This window comes from Cydia splendana, unplaced genomic scaffold, assembly GCF_910591565.1.
Source record: "Cydia splendana unplaced genomic scaffold, ilCydSple1.2 scaffold_111_ctg1, whole genome shotgun sequence".
NCBI lineage: Eukaryota > Metazoa > Arthropoda > Insecta > Lepidoptera > Tortricidae > Cydia > Cydia splendana.
This window is the reverse complement of record NW_026946837.1, coordinates 142,267-161,166: the sequence shown is the minus strand read 5'-3', so window position 1 is coordinate 161,166 and position 18,900 is coordinate 142,267. Positions and strand designations below refer to the sequence as shown.

Genomic DNA, 18,900 nt, shown 5'->3' with positions numbered 1-18,900 from the left:
GAACCGCAGACTTATTTCGCGAAGCGGATTTCCAAATAACTGTAATTCGTTCACAAATATACTTTATGATGTTATCCAAATTGTTGGTGTCCACGTTTTCAGCATCTGGTATCATTTCTATCACATGTTGCATAATTTGAAGACGTTTATCTTTGTCCGAACCACTGAAAGATAGCCAGAGTTCAAATATGAAGCCTCTTGTAAAGGATCCCACGTACTTATCATCTGAAAATAAAAAAATAATAGTGAATTTCGTTACGTATTATTTTTGTAGCACTGCTACGAAGCCGGCTACGCAGGCGTAGCAGGCTTTTAAAAACTAAATACGCAAGTTTACGCAGCAAGACTTTCATGATTATAAATCTAGAAAAAATAAGCTTTAAACTGGTATAAATCTTGTCATTACGTTGGATTAATAAAATAACTAAAACTCCAAGTAAAGAAATAACATTTAAAACAAATCTCATTACAATTTGTCATGGCGTAGACCCTTTATTATTATTATGTTTTTCTAAAAAGAGTGAAAGTTAGGGTGATAAACAAAACTACATACCTGATTCTTGAAGCTCCATATTCATAATAATCAGTAAATACACAAATTCAGCAGAAATTCACCACTAATGACCGATCACTTAATTAGTTGCCGATAAGAGAGCGCGTACAACCGGGAGTTCAGTTCACTTTCGACGTTAATTAGAGAATGAAAATAATGAGTTATCCAGGATCTATTTATACCTCCTTAAAGTACATTTATTAGTGAATAATACTAATGCATTTGACACTTAAAAATAACACATAACATATTTTGAATTATGGCCTAGGGCCAGACCACCGTGGGCTCGTAAAATCATCCAACTCGCTGGGGGTAGTTGGCATTAAAATTTATAACAGCCTGAGCCGTGAAATAAAAGAGTCGGCTTCTTATGAGCTATTTGTCAATAAGTTTTGGCCAAAAATTCATTTTTGGTACAAGCTTTTATCGCTGACTGTACTTTTCTTACGACAGACAACTAATACTCATCGAGACAATTCTAAAAACCCCTAACACAATTAGGTTGCGTTGTTTCATCACAGAGTTCCTATGGCCACCTCCTGTCTCCATCATCAGATCAGCTCGATGGTACCATAATATTGCATTGTCATCAGATTTATACATGCATGCAAAATTTCAGCTCAATCGGAAACCGGGAAGTGGATCAAATTTAATTGCAAGATTTGATTACAGACCGACAGACAACGGTCAGGTGAAACTAAATAAAACGACACACATGTAAATTCGTGACCCAAAGACGGACATCTTACGTAAACAAATGAATTTTAAACACGGAGGCCACTTTTGGGGTCTGCTGCCCGACGGGGTTTACTGTCTGTAATCAAATCTTGCAAGTTAAATTTGATCCACTTCCCGGTTTCCGATTGAGCTGAAATACATACGTAAGTCGAGTGACAATGCAATATTATGGTGTCATCGAGCTGATCTGATGATGGAGACCGGATGTGGCCATAGGAACTATGTGATAAAACAACGAAACCTAATTGTGTTTGGGGTTTTTAGAATTGTCTCGATGAGCATTAGTTGCCTATGGAAAGAAAAGTACAGTCAGCGATAAAAGCTTGTAACAAAAATGAAATTTTTGCCAAAAACTTATTATAAACTTCATTTTAGACTTACGAGTATAAGCTTGGTAGGCTTCCGTAGCTCAATTGGTTAAGAGCAACACACGGATTGTGGAGGATGCGGGTTCAAGTCCTGCCGGAAGCGTATCTTTTTCCATTTTTTCCTTTAATAATATCTCTCTTCTTCCTCGCGTTATCCCGGTATTTTGCCACGGCTCATGGGAGCCTGGGGTCCGCTTGACAACTAATCCCATGATTTGACGTAGGCACTAGGCTTTTACGAAAGCGACTGCCATCTGACCTTCCAACTCAGAGGGGAAACTAGGCCTTATTGAGATTAGTCCGGTTTCCTCACGATGTTTTCCTTCACCGAAAAGCGACTGGCAAATATCAAATGACATTTCGTACATAAGTTCCGAAAAACTCATTGGTACGAGCCGGGGTTCGAACCCGCGACCTCCGGATTGAAAGTCGCACGCTCTTACCGCTAGGCCACCAGCGCTTGCCTTTAATAATATAAATTTGGAATACCGCTCGCAGACGTATCTGCTTGTTAAAAATTGTTTTAGACTTATGTTCAAGATTTTTTCTATCGAGCGACAGACGACAGTCATAAACTCAACTCAGGATCGCTGAAGTTCCTAGAGAACGGCAAATTATTGCTAATTAAATTTTAGACAACCGTATTCTGATCTAAAAAACCGGCCAAGTGCGAGTCGGACTCGCGTTCCAAGGGTTCCGTACATTACCCAACTTTTAACATTGTTTTTTATTGACGTCCAAATTTTTTTAGATTCCTCACGTCGTGGGCTATCAGAATATACCCCATGTACGTCAGCCCATTTTTCATAGTTTTCGAGTTATGGTTTTTTAAAGTTTTAACTTTTGTTAAGAAATTCCGGGATGAAGCAATTAATTTATTAAAAAAAAAACTTGAAGTTTTTTGAATGTTTCTTTTTGTAACATAATCCTTGACAAACGGCGCAGTTGCTAAAAAAATCAGCAACTTCACTTGGCTGTTGTGAGTTGGAAAAAAAAGAAAACGACAAAATTTTACGTTCAAGCATGTCAAGCTTAGACTTTGCGCTTACCTAAATAAATAAAAAATACAAGCAATTTCAAGGACTTATGGTTATTGTAGAAACTGCTAGACCCTAAGTTTTTAAAAAGGTAAAATAGTGATACTTAATAGTCTAATTTGACAGAGTCGCCGGTCAAAGGAACTGAGGTGGAAAGTTTCCAAATTAGTAATTCATTAAATAAAATCCTCTTGTTATTCCTAACGTTAATCAAACAGAAATTACCACGAGAAATTAATATTGTGCCATGTGATTGACCAAGCATTATTTTGCTTAACTTATTCATTATCTTAACTGGACCCGCGTCGCGACGGGTTGTTATCTACAAAGGGTTAATTTTTACCTGCTCCAATACCTACTGTTATTTTATGGGGTCACTTCCCCATCGCTATTTCGTGTTATCAGTGCAAATACCACCAACAATAATTACCTAGTAGGCATAAAAGCAAAGCAAAGCTTCACCCCGGAATTTCTTAACAAAAGTTAAAAAAATCATAACTCGAAAACTGCTAAATATCGGCTAACATACATGGGGTATATTCTGATAGCCCACGACGTGACGAATCTAAAAAAAATTTTGTACGTCAAGGTTTGGACCACCTTGTATGTGAAACGCGATTGAATTGCCTTTAATAAACCCGTAGGGGTCGGATCAAAAACTAAGTAATTAGTCCGACTCACGCTTGACTGCATATTTCTAATAGGTTTTCCTGTCATCTATAGGTAAAGAAGTATTTTGTATATTTTTTTCAAAATTTTAGACCCAGTAGATTCGGAGATAAAGGGGGGGGAATGGTCATGTTTTGGCTATTTTCTTAAATAATTTCTAAACTATTTATTTTAAAATTACAAAAAATATATATTTGAGCTTCTCAAAATGAGCTCTTTCATTTGATATGTAACACGATATAGTTTAAAAAACATTATTTTTTAATTTTCTCATTTACCCCCCAAAAGTGGCCTCCGTGTTTAAAATTCATTTGTTTACGTAAGATGTCCGTCTTTGGGTCACGAATTTACATGTGTGTACCAAATTTCAACTTAATTGATCCAGTACTTTTGGAGAAAATGGGCTGTGACAGACGGACAGACAGACAGACAGACAGACGCACGAGTGATCCTATAAGGACTCGCCCATGAAGGGTTCCGTAGCAGCAAGTAACATAATAAAATTGCGGTTTACGATTCATAACGTACAAAAAAAAAACTACTTACTAAATCTCGTTCAAACAAGTTTTTGGTGGAAGTTTGTACTGTACATCATATATTTTTTTAGTTTTACCATTCTCTTATTTTAGAAGTTACAAGGGGGGGGGGGGGGCACAGTCAGGTGCGCGCGCGCTCTGCGTACGGACGCGAGTTATATAACACAGCGAGTTACTTTGACATACTACCTGTTAAACTTTACGCGTATTAAATACAAGGCCGGAATAAAAATGTTACAGTGTAATAAATGCAAACTGTTTGTGTCCACGGCCAAGGATGATCTAGTGAAGTGTAAAGGTGTGTGTGGGACTGTGTACCACAAGAAATGTGTGCAGAAAAATAAGCAATTTTTACAAACAACAGTGTGCGATGACTGCCAAAAACCTAGAGGCAGCCCGGTGCAGCAACCAGAATCCCCAAAACTGTTAGTAAATCTCAATGAGGATACAGGCGAGAACCGCGGGAAGGTGTTAGCGGATATTAACAAAAAGTTGGAGGTAATCTATGATGTCCAGAAACAACTTACCGAACTTAGCACCAATGTGGAGTTCTATGCCGAGATGTATCAAAAACTGACAGAGTATAAAGAAGAATCAGAGAAAAAAATCAAATCCCTAGAAAACAAAAATGTGTTTTTGGAGAAATGCAATAAAGCCCTAGAGGAAAGGGTACAGGAGCTGGAGATACGAGATAAAGAAAAAAATTTGGAGATTCACGGATTAGAAACACAAAGCAACGAAAACACAAAGACAGTTGTACAGGAGCTTGCCCAGAAATTAAATCTAAACCCGAATGATATAGAGGACGCACAAAGGGTAGGACAAGAAAAACCGGACATTAATAAGCCTAAAATTGTATTGGTTAAACTCCGAACAAAAACAGCACGCGACAGCTGGTTGCAAGCTAGGAAACAAAATAAAATAACTAACAATAAAATCTACAGCCACGGGAGCGATAAGCAAATATTTATTAACGAAGACCTACCGCGGTACAAGCGCCAACTGCTCTGGACAGTGAGAACCTCATTAAAGTCAAAAGGTTTCCAATATATTTGGGTGCAAAACGGTAATATACTGGTAAAGAAAAACAGCGAAGAGAAAAAAATCTATAACATAAAATCCGAAGATGATTTAAAGAAGTTTGACGAATGCAAATAATCGAGTGCATTTAGCGCGTCGGGACACACTAGGCGGTTTTATATTCAATATTATTAATATTTGATCGGGATGAAGAGTTATCTACTGATTTTGAATACAAAAGGTACTATGATATAAAGGCGTTAACCAGAGATCTGGGCCAAAAAGAATGCATTCACATTATTCACTTAAATATTAGGTCACTCCGTAAACACTACAACGAACTCTTAGTCATGTTAGAACAAAACCAATATAAGATTAACATAATAATATTAAGCGAAATAAATATTAAAATGGAGGAGCTATCTTTTTATATAATACCTGGATATAATTCATATATACGCACAAGAGAGACTGAAAGAGGTGGAGGTATTTTGATATATGCAAAACAAGGACTATACTTCAATGCTCAAAAAGTAAATACGGATGCGGTAGAAATGCTACATGGTCAGCTAAAAACGGGAAAAAATACATTGCATATATTCGCCGTGTACAGACCCCCCAGTAAAAATAAAATACTGTTCATGGAACAACTAGACACCGTACTAAGACTTATACCAGCATCGGACAGCATTATTGTGATCGGAGACGCAAACATCGATATATTAAATGATTCAACCAATTTTTCCACCACGAAATATAAAAACACCCTGTGTGGATGCGGCCTGCAGTGCACAATACCGAGTACGGAGATAACGCGCGAGGCGATAGTGGACGGGCGGCTAGATGCGTCATGCTTGGACCACGCGTGGGTGCGAGCGGGACAAGACATCGCCGGCCTGTGCTCATACGTGTTGGAGGCGCATATCTCGGACCACCATGCCGTCGGTATAGTACTGGACTTGTGCGTGAGTAATAACACAAAAATGAACCTTAGTGATGGTGTGCGCGAGGTTATTAGCGAAAAACTCGTAAAACAAAAGTTTGACGCGTATGATTGGTCTTCATTTCTTAATATTAAGTGCCCGCTTAAGTTGTTTCAACATTTATGTACAGTGTTTCACAATATTTATAAAGAAAGTACGATTGCTATACAAGTTAACAGTAAGCGAAATAAACAGCCCTGGATAGATAAAAAGTTGTATTCAATGTTATTACGTAGGGACTATTTATTTAGATTATGGAAGTCACAGCCCAAAAATATGAACAAAAGACTAGAGTATACAAAGTTTAGAAATAAGGTCAACAAATTAGTTAATGAGGCAAAAAATAGATATAGACAGTCGGAAATATTAAAATGTAATGGGAATTTCAGAAAAATATGGGCTAATATTAATGCATGGCTGGGCAGAAGTAAAACTAGTTTAGATGATATTATATTGAGATATTTAGGAAAAACAGAAAGTATAAGTCAGATTTGTACGAACTTTTCGAACACTTTCACGCAAGAAATTAGGGAAATTAAACATGTTTGTAATATACAATTTTTAGATAGAAAAACATATGTGAAACCTTGTGATGTAAGCTTTAGATACAGAACGGTGAGCGCCGAAGATGTGAAAAAAATCATAAATGGATTGTCACGTGATAAAGCACCGGGGTTAGATAGTATACGGGTAAAAGACCTTAAATATCTAAGTGATTGGGTATGTCCTATTATAGCTAAATTAACTAACGCCTGCCTCACTCGAGGTGTTTATCCTGACATGCTAAAGTGTGCAATAATACGGCCAATAATATAAGTCTGGAAACCATCTAGAATACGCAAACTACAGACCTATCGCTATTCTGTCTGCCGTAGATAAAATTATAGAGAAAGTTATCGTCGGTCAAATCAGTCAATTCTTAGAACGTCATAATATAATCTCGGACTCACAACACGGTTTTCGTAAAGGACGCAGCACTGTCTCTGCTCTAACGGGGTTTGCGGATTATGTAAACGACTGCCTGGACTCGGGTCAGCAGCTAATAGCTTTGTTCATAGACTATAAAAAGGCCTTCGACACTTTGGACCACGATATTTTGCTACAGGCGATGGATGAATGCGGAATACGGGGTCCCACGAATAAATGGTTTCAAAGTTACTTGACGGGCAGGAAAATACGCACCAGCATCGCGGGAGAGACGGGCCAAGATGCAGCGGTGGAGCTCGGAGTGCCTACCGGATCAGTCTATGGTCCCGTGGGATATGTGATGCATGTCAACAGTGTCGCGAATGTAGTGAAATGGTGCCGGGTGTTCATGTACGCAGATGACATGTGTCTACTTTGTGCTGCGAAAGATATAACGGAGGTGCAAAAGTGCATACAAGAAGACTTCGAAAGTATCACAAAGTGGGCACATGACAACGGAATCATCATAAACTTTGACAAAACCAAATGCATGCACATTCACTCGCCATATAACCAGGTCGCAAAAAGAGTGATTAAAGAAAATTTGGATATAATAGGACATACATATGATTGCCTGCATACTGATAAAAATAATTGTAGTTGCACTAAATTGTTATATGTGGAAACATTCAAATACTTGGGTTTAATTATTGACAGAAACTTTAACTGGAAACCGCATATTAACGACGTTTGTAATAGGTTGAGATCTGTGCTAGGCAAATTCTACCAATTAAACAGAACATTGAGTAAGAAAACACTAATGGTTGTATATTACGCCCTTGCCGATTCACTTATTAGCTATGGTCTAGTTGTATACGGGCGAACATTCATAACATATATTAGAGATATAAGAAATTTGCAAACAAGACTAATTAAATTCCTAGTTAGTAAAACAGTTAAGCTAGAATGTCAAAATGATTATGATAAACTATTTCCCTTATGTAAAATTTTACCCGTAGATAAGAAAGTCACATACCTCATAGGATTAGAGCATTATTATAGTGAAAAGTACAAATTATTAATTAACAATAAGTATAATACTAGGAGTGTAAGAGAGAAAAAGCTAGTGCAACCGAAAATTAAAAATTATTATGGCAAAAGAAGCTCAAAGTACCTGGTACCAAAAATATTAAATAAAATTAGCTTACTGAGACAAAGTCCTAAATTAAGTAAATCCATGTTAAAAAATAGATTAAAAGAATATCTTCTCAATTAGAAACTGGAAAAATAATGTAAACAAACCAACTTATACACTTAAATATTTTTATTTAAACCAATTTATTTTTAAAACATATGTTAATTACTAATATTTCAGGGAAAATCACCTGCGTGAAAATTTTAGGTAATATGTCAAATGCTGACAAATACTGACATATTTGTTTACATTATTTGCCATTTCTACGAAACAATAGTTTGTATTTTGTATATTATATACTTACATGTGTGGCCTATGAAACGGTTAGTTTACGTTAAATATATAATTAGTTAAATAGGTTAAGTGTATAAAAACTGAGCGCATCTCGCCATCAAACGTAACAGTTTGGCGAGAATATAAATGTTTAGTTTGTAAGTTGTAAATTTAAATATATAAATAAATTAAAAAAAAAAAAAAAAAAAAAAAACATTTTACCACTTTAGAAGTGTCTCTCGCTCAAACTATTCAGTTTAGAAAAAAAATATATTAGAAACCTCAATATCATTTTTGAAGACCTATCCCTATAGATACCCAACACGTATAGGTTTGATGGAAAAAAATTTTTTGAGTTTCAGTTCTAAGTATGGGGAACCCCCAAAAAATTTTGTTTTTTCTATTTTTGTGTGAAAATCCTAATGCGGTTCACAGAATACATCTATTTACCAAGTTTCAACAGTATAGTTCTTATAGTTTCGGAAAAAAGTGGCTGTGACATACACGGACAAACAGACAGACAGACAGACATGACGAATCCATAAGGGTTCCGTTTTTTGCCATTTGGCTGCGGAACCCTAAAAAGCGCTACGGCTTCTCAATATTATATTCAAATTAATAATAAGAGCACAAGTACCCCTTTACAGGTTACTCTGGTGGGGTCAGTGATCATGTTACAAGTATCAATGTTATAATGTACGAGAACCAATGACAATGTTTTAATAATTTATAAATACTTAATTTTAATTTAGCGATTATTATTACCGACTACCATTCCTTACCTTTTGAACTGGTAACATATTAACAAAGATTCCTTGAAATGGTTTATAATAAGCTAAACACTATATTTTGTGAATTAGATATCCTTACGTTATTACCATCTATCGAGCAAATTAGGCACTACTTAGTTAGGTCACCTGTGTTAAAGTGACATCTTTGTGTGTTACTATTAAATTTAACTTCGCCATCTTGTTTGACATGGATAGTGTAAAGGTAACTCACAAAGCGTTGAGCAAAACTTTCTCAATTTTTAAATGAATTTTTAAATAATATTATTGAATAACTGGTCATTATTTTCCATTTTGCTAAAAAAAAAAAATCGTTTATTGCAGACCATCAAAGTCCATAGGAGTGTTAGTAACATTCATCTTAATTGCCTAAAGGTTAGTGTACACAAAGAAAATAAAAACAATGCAGAGAAAATAAAAGTATATAAAACAAAAAAAATAAAACTAAAATTAAAATCAAAACCACCCCGACTATTAGGACTACTTGTCCCTCCCTACCACTACCTCAACCCAATACTTTGTTAGCGGGCAGTCTAGACGTTCGGCCATACACCTCAGCATGCTGTTGCTACTGCCGCGCACACGTTTCAGCAGTGAGGCTATTCTTTTTCGCCTAATAGCAAAAAAGTCGTCCGCCCTTGCTTCGGCAAACATGCCAGATGCACTGCAGTGCTTCGGCAGCCTCAACAGCATCCTGAGGATGTTATTATATTGTATGCGTATTGTGTTGTAGGCCTTCTGCGTAAATTTCACCCACAGGCTGCACGTGTAAAACGTTTGACAGTAAGCTTTAAAGAGTGTCAGTTTCACCTGTTCGTTACACCGTGCAAACCTGCGGGCGATCATATTGCCTCTTACAACCATCGCTCTTCTTTCCCTTTCCATATCTGTATCATCTTTTAGTTCTACAGTGAGCATATGACCTAGATATTTGACCTTGTCAACTATTTTAAGGGACACACCCCCCAGCTCGATCTGAGGCATAGTGCTTGTATTATATTTTCGTGCCTTAAAGATGAGCAGCTCACTTTTGGTGGCATTGTATTTAAGGCCGTGCTGTTGAGCGTATCCCTCACACATCCTCACAAGTTGCTTCAACGAGTCGATTGACGGTCCCAACAGGACCATGTCGTCCGCATAACTGATATTATTGAAACATGTGTCTCCTATATGACAGCCGACACGTTTACTGCTGAGACCCTCAATCAACTCGTTAATATATAGGTTAAACAGGATTGGAGATGACAGCCCGCCCTGCCTTACCCCACACTGTAGTTTATACTCCTCTGAGTCCACACCCGCCCATCTCACTCTATTGACCATGGTTTTTGTACCAATATTTAAGTAATGAAATGCATTCTCTTGGTAGACTGGTTCTTTCCAACTTTTCCCATAGTATATCATAAACAACCAGGTCAAAGGCCTTGGACAAGTCTAGAAAACACGCATATACTGGCGTGTTTCTATCCGTGTAGAACTTGACAGCTTGCTTAAGGCACAAGATCGCACTTTCCGTCGACAAACCTTGCCTAAACCCAAATTGTGCGTCATGGAGCTTAACATGTTTACATAGTTGCGCGTTAAGCAAGCTGTCGAGCACTTTTGCAAGTACTGTTGCTAGTGAGATGGGCCTGTAGTTACCCATGTCCGATAAGTCTCCCGTTTTATTCTTCACAAGCGGGATCACTACTGTCTGAGTAAGCCTACTAGGTAGATACGCGTGCCTCAGGCAAAGCGTGTAAAACACAGCCAAAATACGCGGCAGGTGCCCCGGCGATTTACCCCTTTGCATGGAATTGATAATGTCTGTAACTTCTTTGGTAGTAAAGCTCAGGGAAATTTCGTCAGCGATAGTCTCAGCACCATTCACCTCCTTAAGGGACGATTTGAGCAGCGGGGTTAACGCGAATACCTTGCTAAAATTATCGGCTATTGATTTCCTGTCACACTCTCCGCCCACGCTCACAGGGATACTAGGCCGAACATTCATTTTATTAGTGTTTTTCCAAAAAGCTTAAATAGTTAAAAGCTAAAAAGCAACAATAATTCCATACAATCTGTAAATACAATTGTATGAAATTCGGACAAGGAGAACCACCTTAAGGCGATGGTAGCGGTGGGTAAAATTTCAAATTCTGTCAATTTACCCCATTTCACACACAAGCGCAATTCACGCACACTACCTCACTTTACTGGGACAGGTCAGTGACCCATCATGTTTTTTTAAGATTCGACTTTTAGTTTAGTATTGACCACTAGCCTCCTTTGAGGGTAAGAGCGTTCCATTTAAAGATGAAAGAGAAACAATGCATTTAATCTTGCTTTCCTTGTCTGTTCATGTCACAGGTGACGTACCTATTTAATTCATTTGATTGTTGACTGTTTTACTACCTAATATTGCGTTGTCGAGATACGCCTTTTGTACAATTAAAGCGAATAAAACAAGATGACATCATTAAGTCAGATGTAAAATGTTATTTACTATACGGTTTTTCATAAGGTGCAAAATCCATTCAATGCGAAATTAAATAAATAAAGTTTCGGCAGGGTGGCAATTCCATTTTGGCGGATAAAGCGAAACAGAATAAATAGTTATATCGAACCTGCTTACAAATTTTCACGAGAATCAGTTGAGAAATGTGATCTGCAAAGGAGAACATACAAAAGCATTTTTGCCCAAGCTGAAACGGAGACCTTTGCTAAAGCTCGGCAAATTATGGTTTAGGTACACCTATAAAAAATGGTTGTCCCTGCTGTAATTTTAATATCTTTATATTTCAACCGGTATAGTTTTACCTTTAAAAATAATCGGTATCGCTAAACAATAGCGGTACCTTACTACTTATACGTTCACGAAATCGGTATCTGCATAACTTGATTGTTAGTAAACTAACCTGGAAAATAATCTCAAAATCACCGAAACATTTATGTACAGTCACCTGCAATAATATGTTACGTCATTAGCGCCAACTTTTCCTCCAGGGAAACTTTGCCCAAAACGACAATTTTAAACAAATTCGTTAATGTAGAAAAATTTATAATAGTTATGGCCACCCTGCTATTTTTAGTAGAAAATATTTCTGACAAAACTATATACCAAACTTGTGCATAACTTGACTTGGGAATTTTGAGCGAGTTGTCTAATGATACGTACATCTTGTAAGAGTGATAATCTTTCTGCCTTCTCATTCTTACCTTAACGAGCGAAACCCTTTCCTTCGTCCTTTGTAGTATGTACTCCATAATGTCATTTTCTGAAACATCTTTGTGCACATTATATATAAACAGCGGCACCTTGTCCTCTGCCGCTTTAAATTTTACGCTAAAGGTATGTTCCGCCCTCCCTTTACACCCTATGAATCTGTTTCTGAGTTTTCTTTTTTGTACAGTTTCCCATTTCTCGTCTATTTTTGGCTGTTTCCATTCATCACCATTCTTTAATAAATCAGCGAAAGTTTGTTTATTATGTTCCGCTTCCTGCACCTGTTTCGTTGTTGCTACCGGCAGATCCTCCTTATCGTTAACCTCTTTCAGCTCCACCCGATTATCAACCTTATTACCATTCTTTTCGGTCGAGTTACTCGAGCTCCTTCCGTCCCCGTGAACCTGTTTCGCAGTACCTCGAGGCGACGTAACGTGTGCGGGAGATAGCTTTAACTCATCCGCTTCGTGCGATAGGGACAGCGCATCTCTCACCGGCCATATGATTTGCGCTGACGCATGATCTTTGGACGTTAACATCGTTTCGCTAAGGTCATTGCCCTCCTGTTCTGGCGTTGAGCCGTTTGCTAGCGACAAAATACCCATCGGTCCGCTATTATAAACATATGCGCCTCTTTTATTATTTACATTAGCTTGCCCACGAATCAACGATGCATGTTTGTCGTTTTGCCACCTGTTTTCAAGCTCTTCTAGTTGTCGCATTGTAGCATAGGTGCTCTTTATCTCCTGCATTTCATATTTAAGTCTAACGATGTCTTTCAATAGCGATGACGCATCCAAAAAATCGAACGTAACCGCTGGCAACTTGTTTATATCTCTAGCTACAAAGGTCGGGAGCAACTCACTGTCTACGTCCTTGAAGACTAACATTATATCTTCTAAGTCTCGTTCAGTTTTTCCCTCGTTTCTTCTCAGTATCTTCTTTTTTCCTTTGTCATTTAAAGCATCAAATAGCAACGTCTTCGCTTCACTTATTTCAGCCCCATTAAAGGCCGACAAACAAATACGCTTCATACTTTCATTGTCCATTATACCAGATTTATTTTGTATGAACGTTAGTAGTTCAGATACACATAGATTACAAGTATTACAACTCGCGCATTTCAACGTCTTTGACGATGACGGTGACATTTTTGCAACGCAGTGCGCTCGCTCACACACACGCCCGTCCGCGATCGCGTATGCGCGCAAACTTGAAGCTGAAGCTAAAACAAACGATCCATATTACCTAAATATTAAGGTGTACAGTGCGGGAAGTCAACTAATTAAAAAATTGTATGGAAACTATATACATAAACGCAATATTTCACCGACAAAATCGCAATTTTCTTGTTTTGTTCATACTTCAAGATGGACTCTTTGTGACCTTGACGCCACGGTCACATATCGTTTTGTTCGGGGCGTTTTGCGAGTGAAGTACGACTGTCGGACTTTGACTATCATTTCTGACTTTTGTATTCCTTTAATGCAATGGATCCCATATAGACTTTTGATCCTAAAGACAAACCTGATCGATTGATACCATAAATGAGAATTAGTCATCTAGCCTATTATCGATAAGTATATATGTTTTTCTTCATCAAATTATCAATAATTTTCAGTTTTTAGATTGTTCCCTCTATAAACTCCTAATAGTCTACCTTGGTGCCAAATTTCAAGTTTCTAGGTCAGCTCGAAGTGGGTTAGGTTTATGATCTATTAGTCAGTCAGTCACAAAAATGCCGGTTTTAAAACGTTAATTTATGAATAACTGTTAGAGCTACGTTTACGAAATTTTGTATTCTAGACAAGATAAGGGGCTTGAATAAATGTGCAAAATTGCATGTGAGTAGGTAAAACTGGTAATAAAATTATCAATAGGAAGGATCAAGAAGATGTAGCAGCCAGAATTAAGAATTTACCAAGGAGAGGACATGTCACTATAATATTTTAATTCATTTTAAAATGTCATTCAGATTATCAATAATAATAATAATAAAGTTATTTATTCAGATAACCATGATCCACATTATATTGTTAGTTACATAATTTATGTTGTACTTATAACTAAGGTTAGTAGGACTATAATATAAAATGTAAATTAAATCAAATTAAATGAAATCAAATTAAATTATATCAAAATAAAATTTAAAGAAACAATTTAGATTAAGTAAATTACAAATTACAACGCCCATTCATGGATCACCGCTGAACGCTTCCACTTGAGACTGTACAGCAGCGATTCATGTACGGACAGTCCAGTCTGCTCGAGATCATTTTCAGGATACTGTTGGTGCTGGCTCTCACCCTGCGCACCAGGGAGGCACATCTTTTTCGCATCGTTGCGTAAAAACAAGCTACGTGTGCTTCTGCAAACATCCCTGATGCACTACAGTGTCGTGGCAGCCCCAACAGTACCCTAAATGCGTTGTTGTATTGTACTCGGAGGGCATTGTAACCAGTTCTAGTGAATCTAGCCCACAGGCTGCACGTGTAGAAACTTGTACAGTACGCTCTAAAAAGTGTAAGTTTTACGTCACGTGAACATCGTGCAAACCTGCGTGCAATCATATTTGCTCTTCGTGACAATGCCCTCCTTTCCCTTTCAACGTCCTCATTATCCTTGAGGTCGGCCGTTACCAGATGCCCTAGATATTTAAACTGATTTACTCTCTGTAGAGGTGTACCATTCAATGTAACCGGGGGCACATGATCTGGGATCTTACAGCCGGCCCCAAAGACCATGACCTCGCTTTTTTTACTATTGTATAGTAACCCGTGATCATTCGCATACTTTTCACAAATACTGACGAGTTTCCTCAGGCCACCGATGGATGCGCTCAGCAACACCATGTCATCCGCGTAGCTGATATTGTTCACGCAAACACCGTCCACATGACAGCCGACATGCGTGTTACTGAGCGCACCCACCAGTCCGTCCACATACAAGTTGAAGAGAACGGGCGAGGTCAATCCTCCCTGCCTCACGCCGCACTCCTGTCTGTATGGTTTCGACAATGCCCCTGCCCATCGAACTTGGTTAACCTGGCCTCCATACCAGTATTTTAATAAGTTAACAATCTCTGGCGGGACATCAGCCTCGTTTAGTTTGTTCCACAGTAAGTCGTAGGAGACCAGGTCAAACGCCTTCGACAGGTCGAGAAAACAAGCATAAACATCGGTTTTCCGTTTTGTATAATAATGAACAGTGTGCTTTAAACCTAAAATGGCGCTTTCTGTTGATAAACCAGACCTAAATCCAAACTGATTATCATGCAGTTTTATATATTTACTCAAGTGCGCATCCAGCACACCGTCAAAAACCTTTGCAAGTACAGTTGCTAGCGATATAGGTCTATAATTATTTTTGTCAGAAATGTCACCCGTTTTGTTTTTGACTATCGGTACAACAATGGTTCTTATCATCTCTGCAGGGAGGTACGCGTGGCCAATACAAAGTGTGTACAACATCGCTAACAATCTAGTTATGTGTGGACCTGCGTATCTAAGGTGCTCAATGCTGAGCCCATCGTGGCCAGGAGATTTACCTCTTTTCATATTCTTGATGATATAAGCGATATATTTAGATGTGATTTTGATTCCTAGCTCGTTAATGGCCTCAGCATTGTTCCCCTCCTCGCGCGATGGCCCCAACGGCGATCTTACCGTAAAATGATCTACAAATAGATTAGCAATTTTACTAGGCTCATTAATGCCCCCAACGCTCACCGGGACACCAGCTTTCAAATTCAATTTGTTTGTACTCGACCAGAAAGATCGAAAGTCATTTCTACAATGATGTGAGGCGAGCATGTCCATTTTTATTTGCTCCTCATGATTCTGGACCCACTTTAGCCGTGACTTAAAAATCTTTCTGGTCTCACACATTTCATCAAACAGGCGGCCTGATCGCGGTTCACCATACGCAGACCAAATTAAGTATTTACGCCTTGCCTCCCTGTGCGCACTAGCTACATGCTTATTCCAGCCTATAACAGTTTTTTTCTTTACATATGCACGGCCCGCGCTACCTAACAGTGCGGCATCACACAACGCAGACACAATATCGTTATACAAAGTATCTATCACTTGTCGATGACTTACATCGATACAGGTATTTTCGCAACATTGCCGAAGTGGTTCTGGAATAAGAGTTTCTTATACCGTATTCGAATTAAAAGAAATATTTTATTAATTACACAATTCTCTCTAGTTTTTGCTCGTATTTAGTATACAACTAACTAATTATTCGTATAAAATTATTTATCGTAGAAACACTCGTATAGTTTCAAAATAAGCTATTTTATTTTGTTGGCATTGTCAAACCCATTGACTATTTTTGTTTTGCTTTAATATATGGTCAGTCGTAAAAGTATTAGCGTCAGCAATGGATTTATATACAGTGGAAACTGGATAAGTGGAACCTGGGTTAGTGGAAAACCTCTTTAAGTGGACCCAAGTTCTCGGTTCCAGTCCCTTGGCAACGAATTACCTCTATAAGTGGAATTTTGGGACCTCTATAAGCGGAATCCATTTTTTCGAAAATTTCTTATTTTTACCTCTGTAACTGGAAGCAGCCGTCTCTGTAACCTCTATGAGTGAAATAGCTCGGCGTTATAAAATTTGTATTTTTAATAAACCGTCACAAGGAAGGTAGTTTGTTTTGTTAACAATATGGTTCGTGTTTTAACTACGTATTTATATTTAACCATACTGGTTTCTCTTGCATAAATAAATATTAGGGGTGATTTTGTTTAATTGATCTTGTTTTTGAAATTTTGAAAATTGTATAAGAGTACTGTGGATTATTTACAGTATTGCTTTTTTTAAAGTCAGGATTACATACCTATTTTTTGTTAATACATACATATCTACATACATATTTAATAAAAGATGATTATTTAAGTCTTGATCTTTTGTTTGACCATACTGTACGTGACCTCTATAAGCGACATTACTATAGCATCCACAACCTCTGTTAGCGAGAGCCTCTGTAAGTGAGAAAACGTTTTATTTGAACCTGGTTAAGTGGAAAACTGGATAAATGGAAAACCTGGATAAGGGGAACTAAACAGCCGGTCCCTTGCGATTCCACTTATCCAGTTTCCACTGTAATGTATTTCTTTAAAAAACATGATATTTCATGCTAAGTAACAGAAAACAGTCAAATATTGTACCGGAAATATTAGTCCCGAAAATCCCGAAAGTACCGGGAATTTAATTATGAAATCCCGGTTCTTTGCTTGGCTCTAAATCCCGGGAATTCCCGGTACTTTCGGTACCGGTATTTCCCGGGAGCAAACCCTAGTATGTAGGACTGTAGGTACTGTATAAAACGTTGTACGATACATGTGCCAATAGGTAATTCGCAACTCGTGTCGATTCAAAACACTCCCTTCGGTCGTGTTCGAATTTATCGCCACTCGTTTCGAATTTCCTATTTGCCGCACTTGTAAACGTAATGTAGGTAAGTACTATTACAATATGGTGCTACTTTACAGCATTAGTGCGATAATTAGCACATTACATAACTATGTCGAAAATTTAAAGGGCCATATTATGTACTGTAAAACGTTGTATGATACATGTGCGAATTACCTATTTTTCGCACTTGTATCGGTATGCCCTAATTTTTTAATAAATATCGATGATATACCTGCACAGTATACCTAATAAATAATGATATTATAGAAAACTTGCAGTCATTAATTTGTTTAAATATAAACTGTATTTACCCTTATAATTAAATATTATTGAAATAAGAGTTGACTTCATTAAAATGAATATTTAATTTGCACTATGTTTCATTTATTTTTCCAATTTAACTTTAACGCCATCTATGAGATGCAGCATGCTTTTTTCAGTATTTAGTAATACGTTTTACAAATCAGTGTCCTGTTAGTTCATTTAAGTCGCTACTTCTTGCGTGGCGCTGTTGTATCGTCATTGTATCTAGGGGCGGGATGGGTGGCGTGAGGGGAGGCTCGATTGTAGATTTCATTTGGGTACGGGAACGGCCTTAAGAGAAAATCTGTAAATACAATTGTATGAAATTCGGACAAGGAGAACCACCTTAAGGCGATGGTAGCGGTGGGTAAAATTTCAAATTCTGTCAATTTACCCCATTTCACACACAAGCGCAATTCACGCACACTACCTCACTTTACTGGGACAGGTCAGTGACCCATCATGTTTTTTTAAGATTGGACTTTTAGTTTAGTATTGACCACTAGCCTCCTGAGGGTAAGAGCGTTCCATTTAAAGATGAAAGAGAAACAATGCATTTAATCTTGCTTTCCTTGTCTGTTCATGTCACAGGTGACGTACCTATTTAATTCATTTGATTGTTGACTGTTTTACTACCTAATATTGCGTTGTCGAGATACGCCTTTTGTACAATTAAAGCAAATAAAACAAGATGACATCATTAAGTCAGATGTAAAATGTTATTTTTTAACACAGTTGCTCACAAAGTGCTACTTTACGTAGCTGTTTAGCGTGCGGAAAGTTGGTTATGTCGAACTAGTGCTTTTTACTTTTCCAATTTTTTTAAATTTATACTTGTTCCAATTCACGACTACTTATTGATGAGTGTTAATATTAGTTTCCTTTAAACGTCGTAATCAGCATAAA

General features: G+C 37.6%; 1 non-coding gene across 1 annotated transcript; it reads left to right on the top strand.

The window, feature by feature from the left end:
• Window positions 1-1,689: 1,689 nt before the first annotated feature.
• Window positions 1,690-1,762, top strand: Trnas-gga (transfer RNA serine (anticodon GGA)). The gene has a single exon. It is a non-coding gene; the product is annotated as a tRNA-Ser (tRNA).
• Window positions 1,763-18,900: the final 17,138 nt, after the last annotated feature.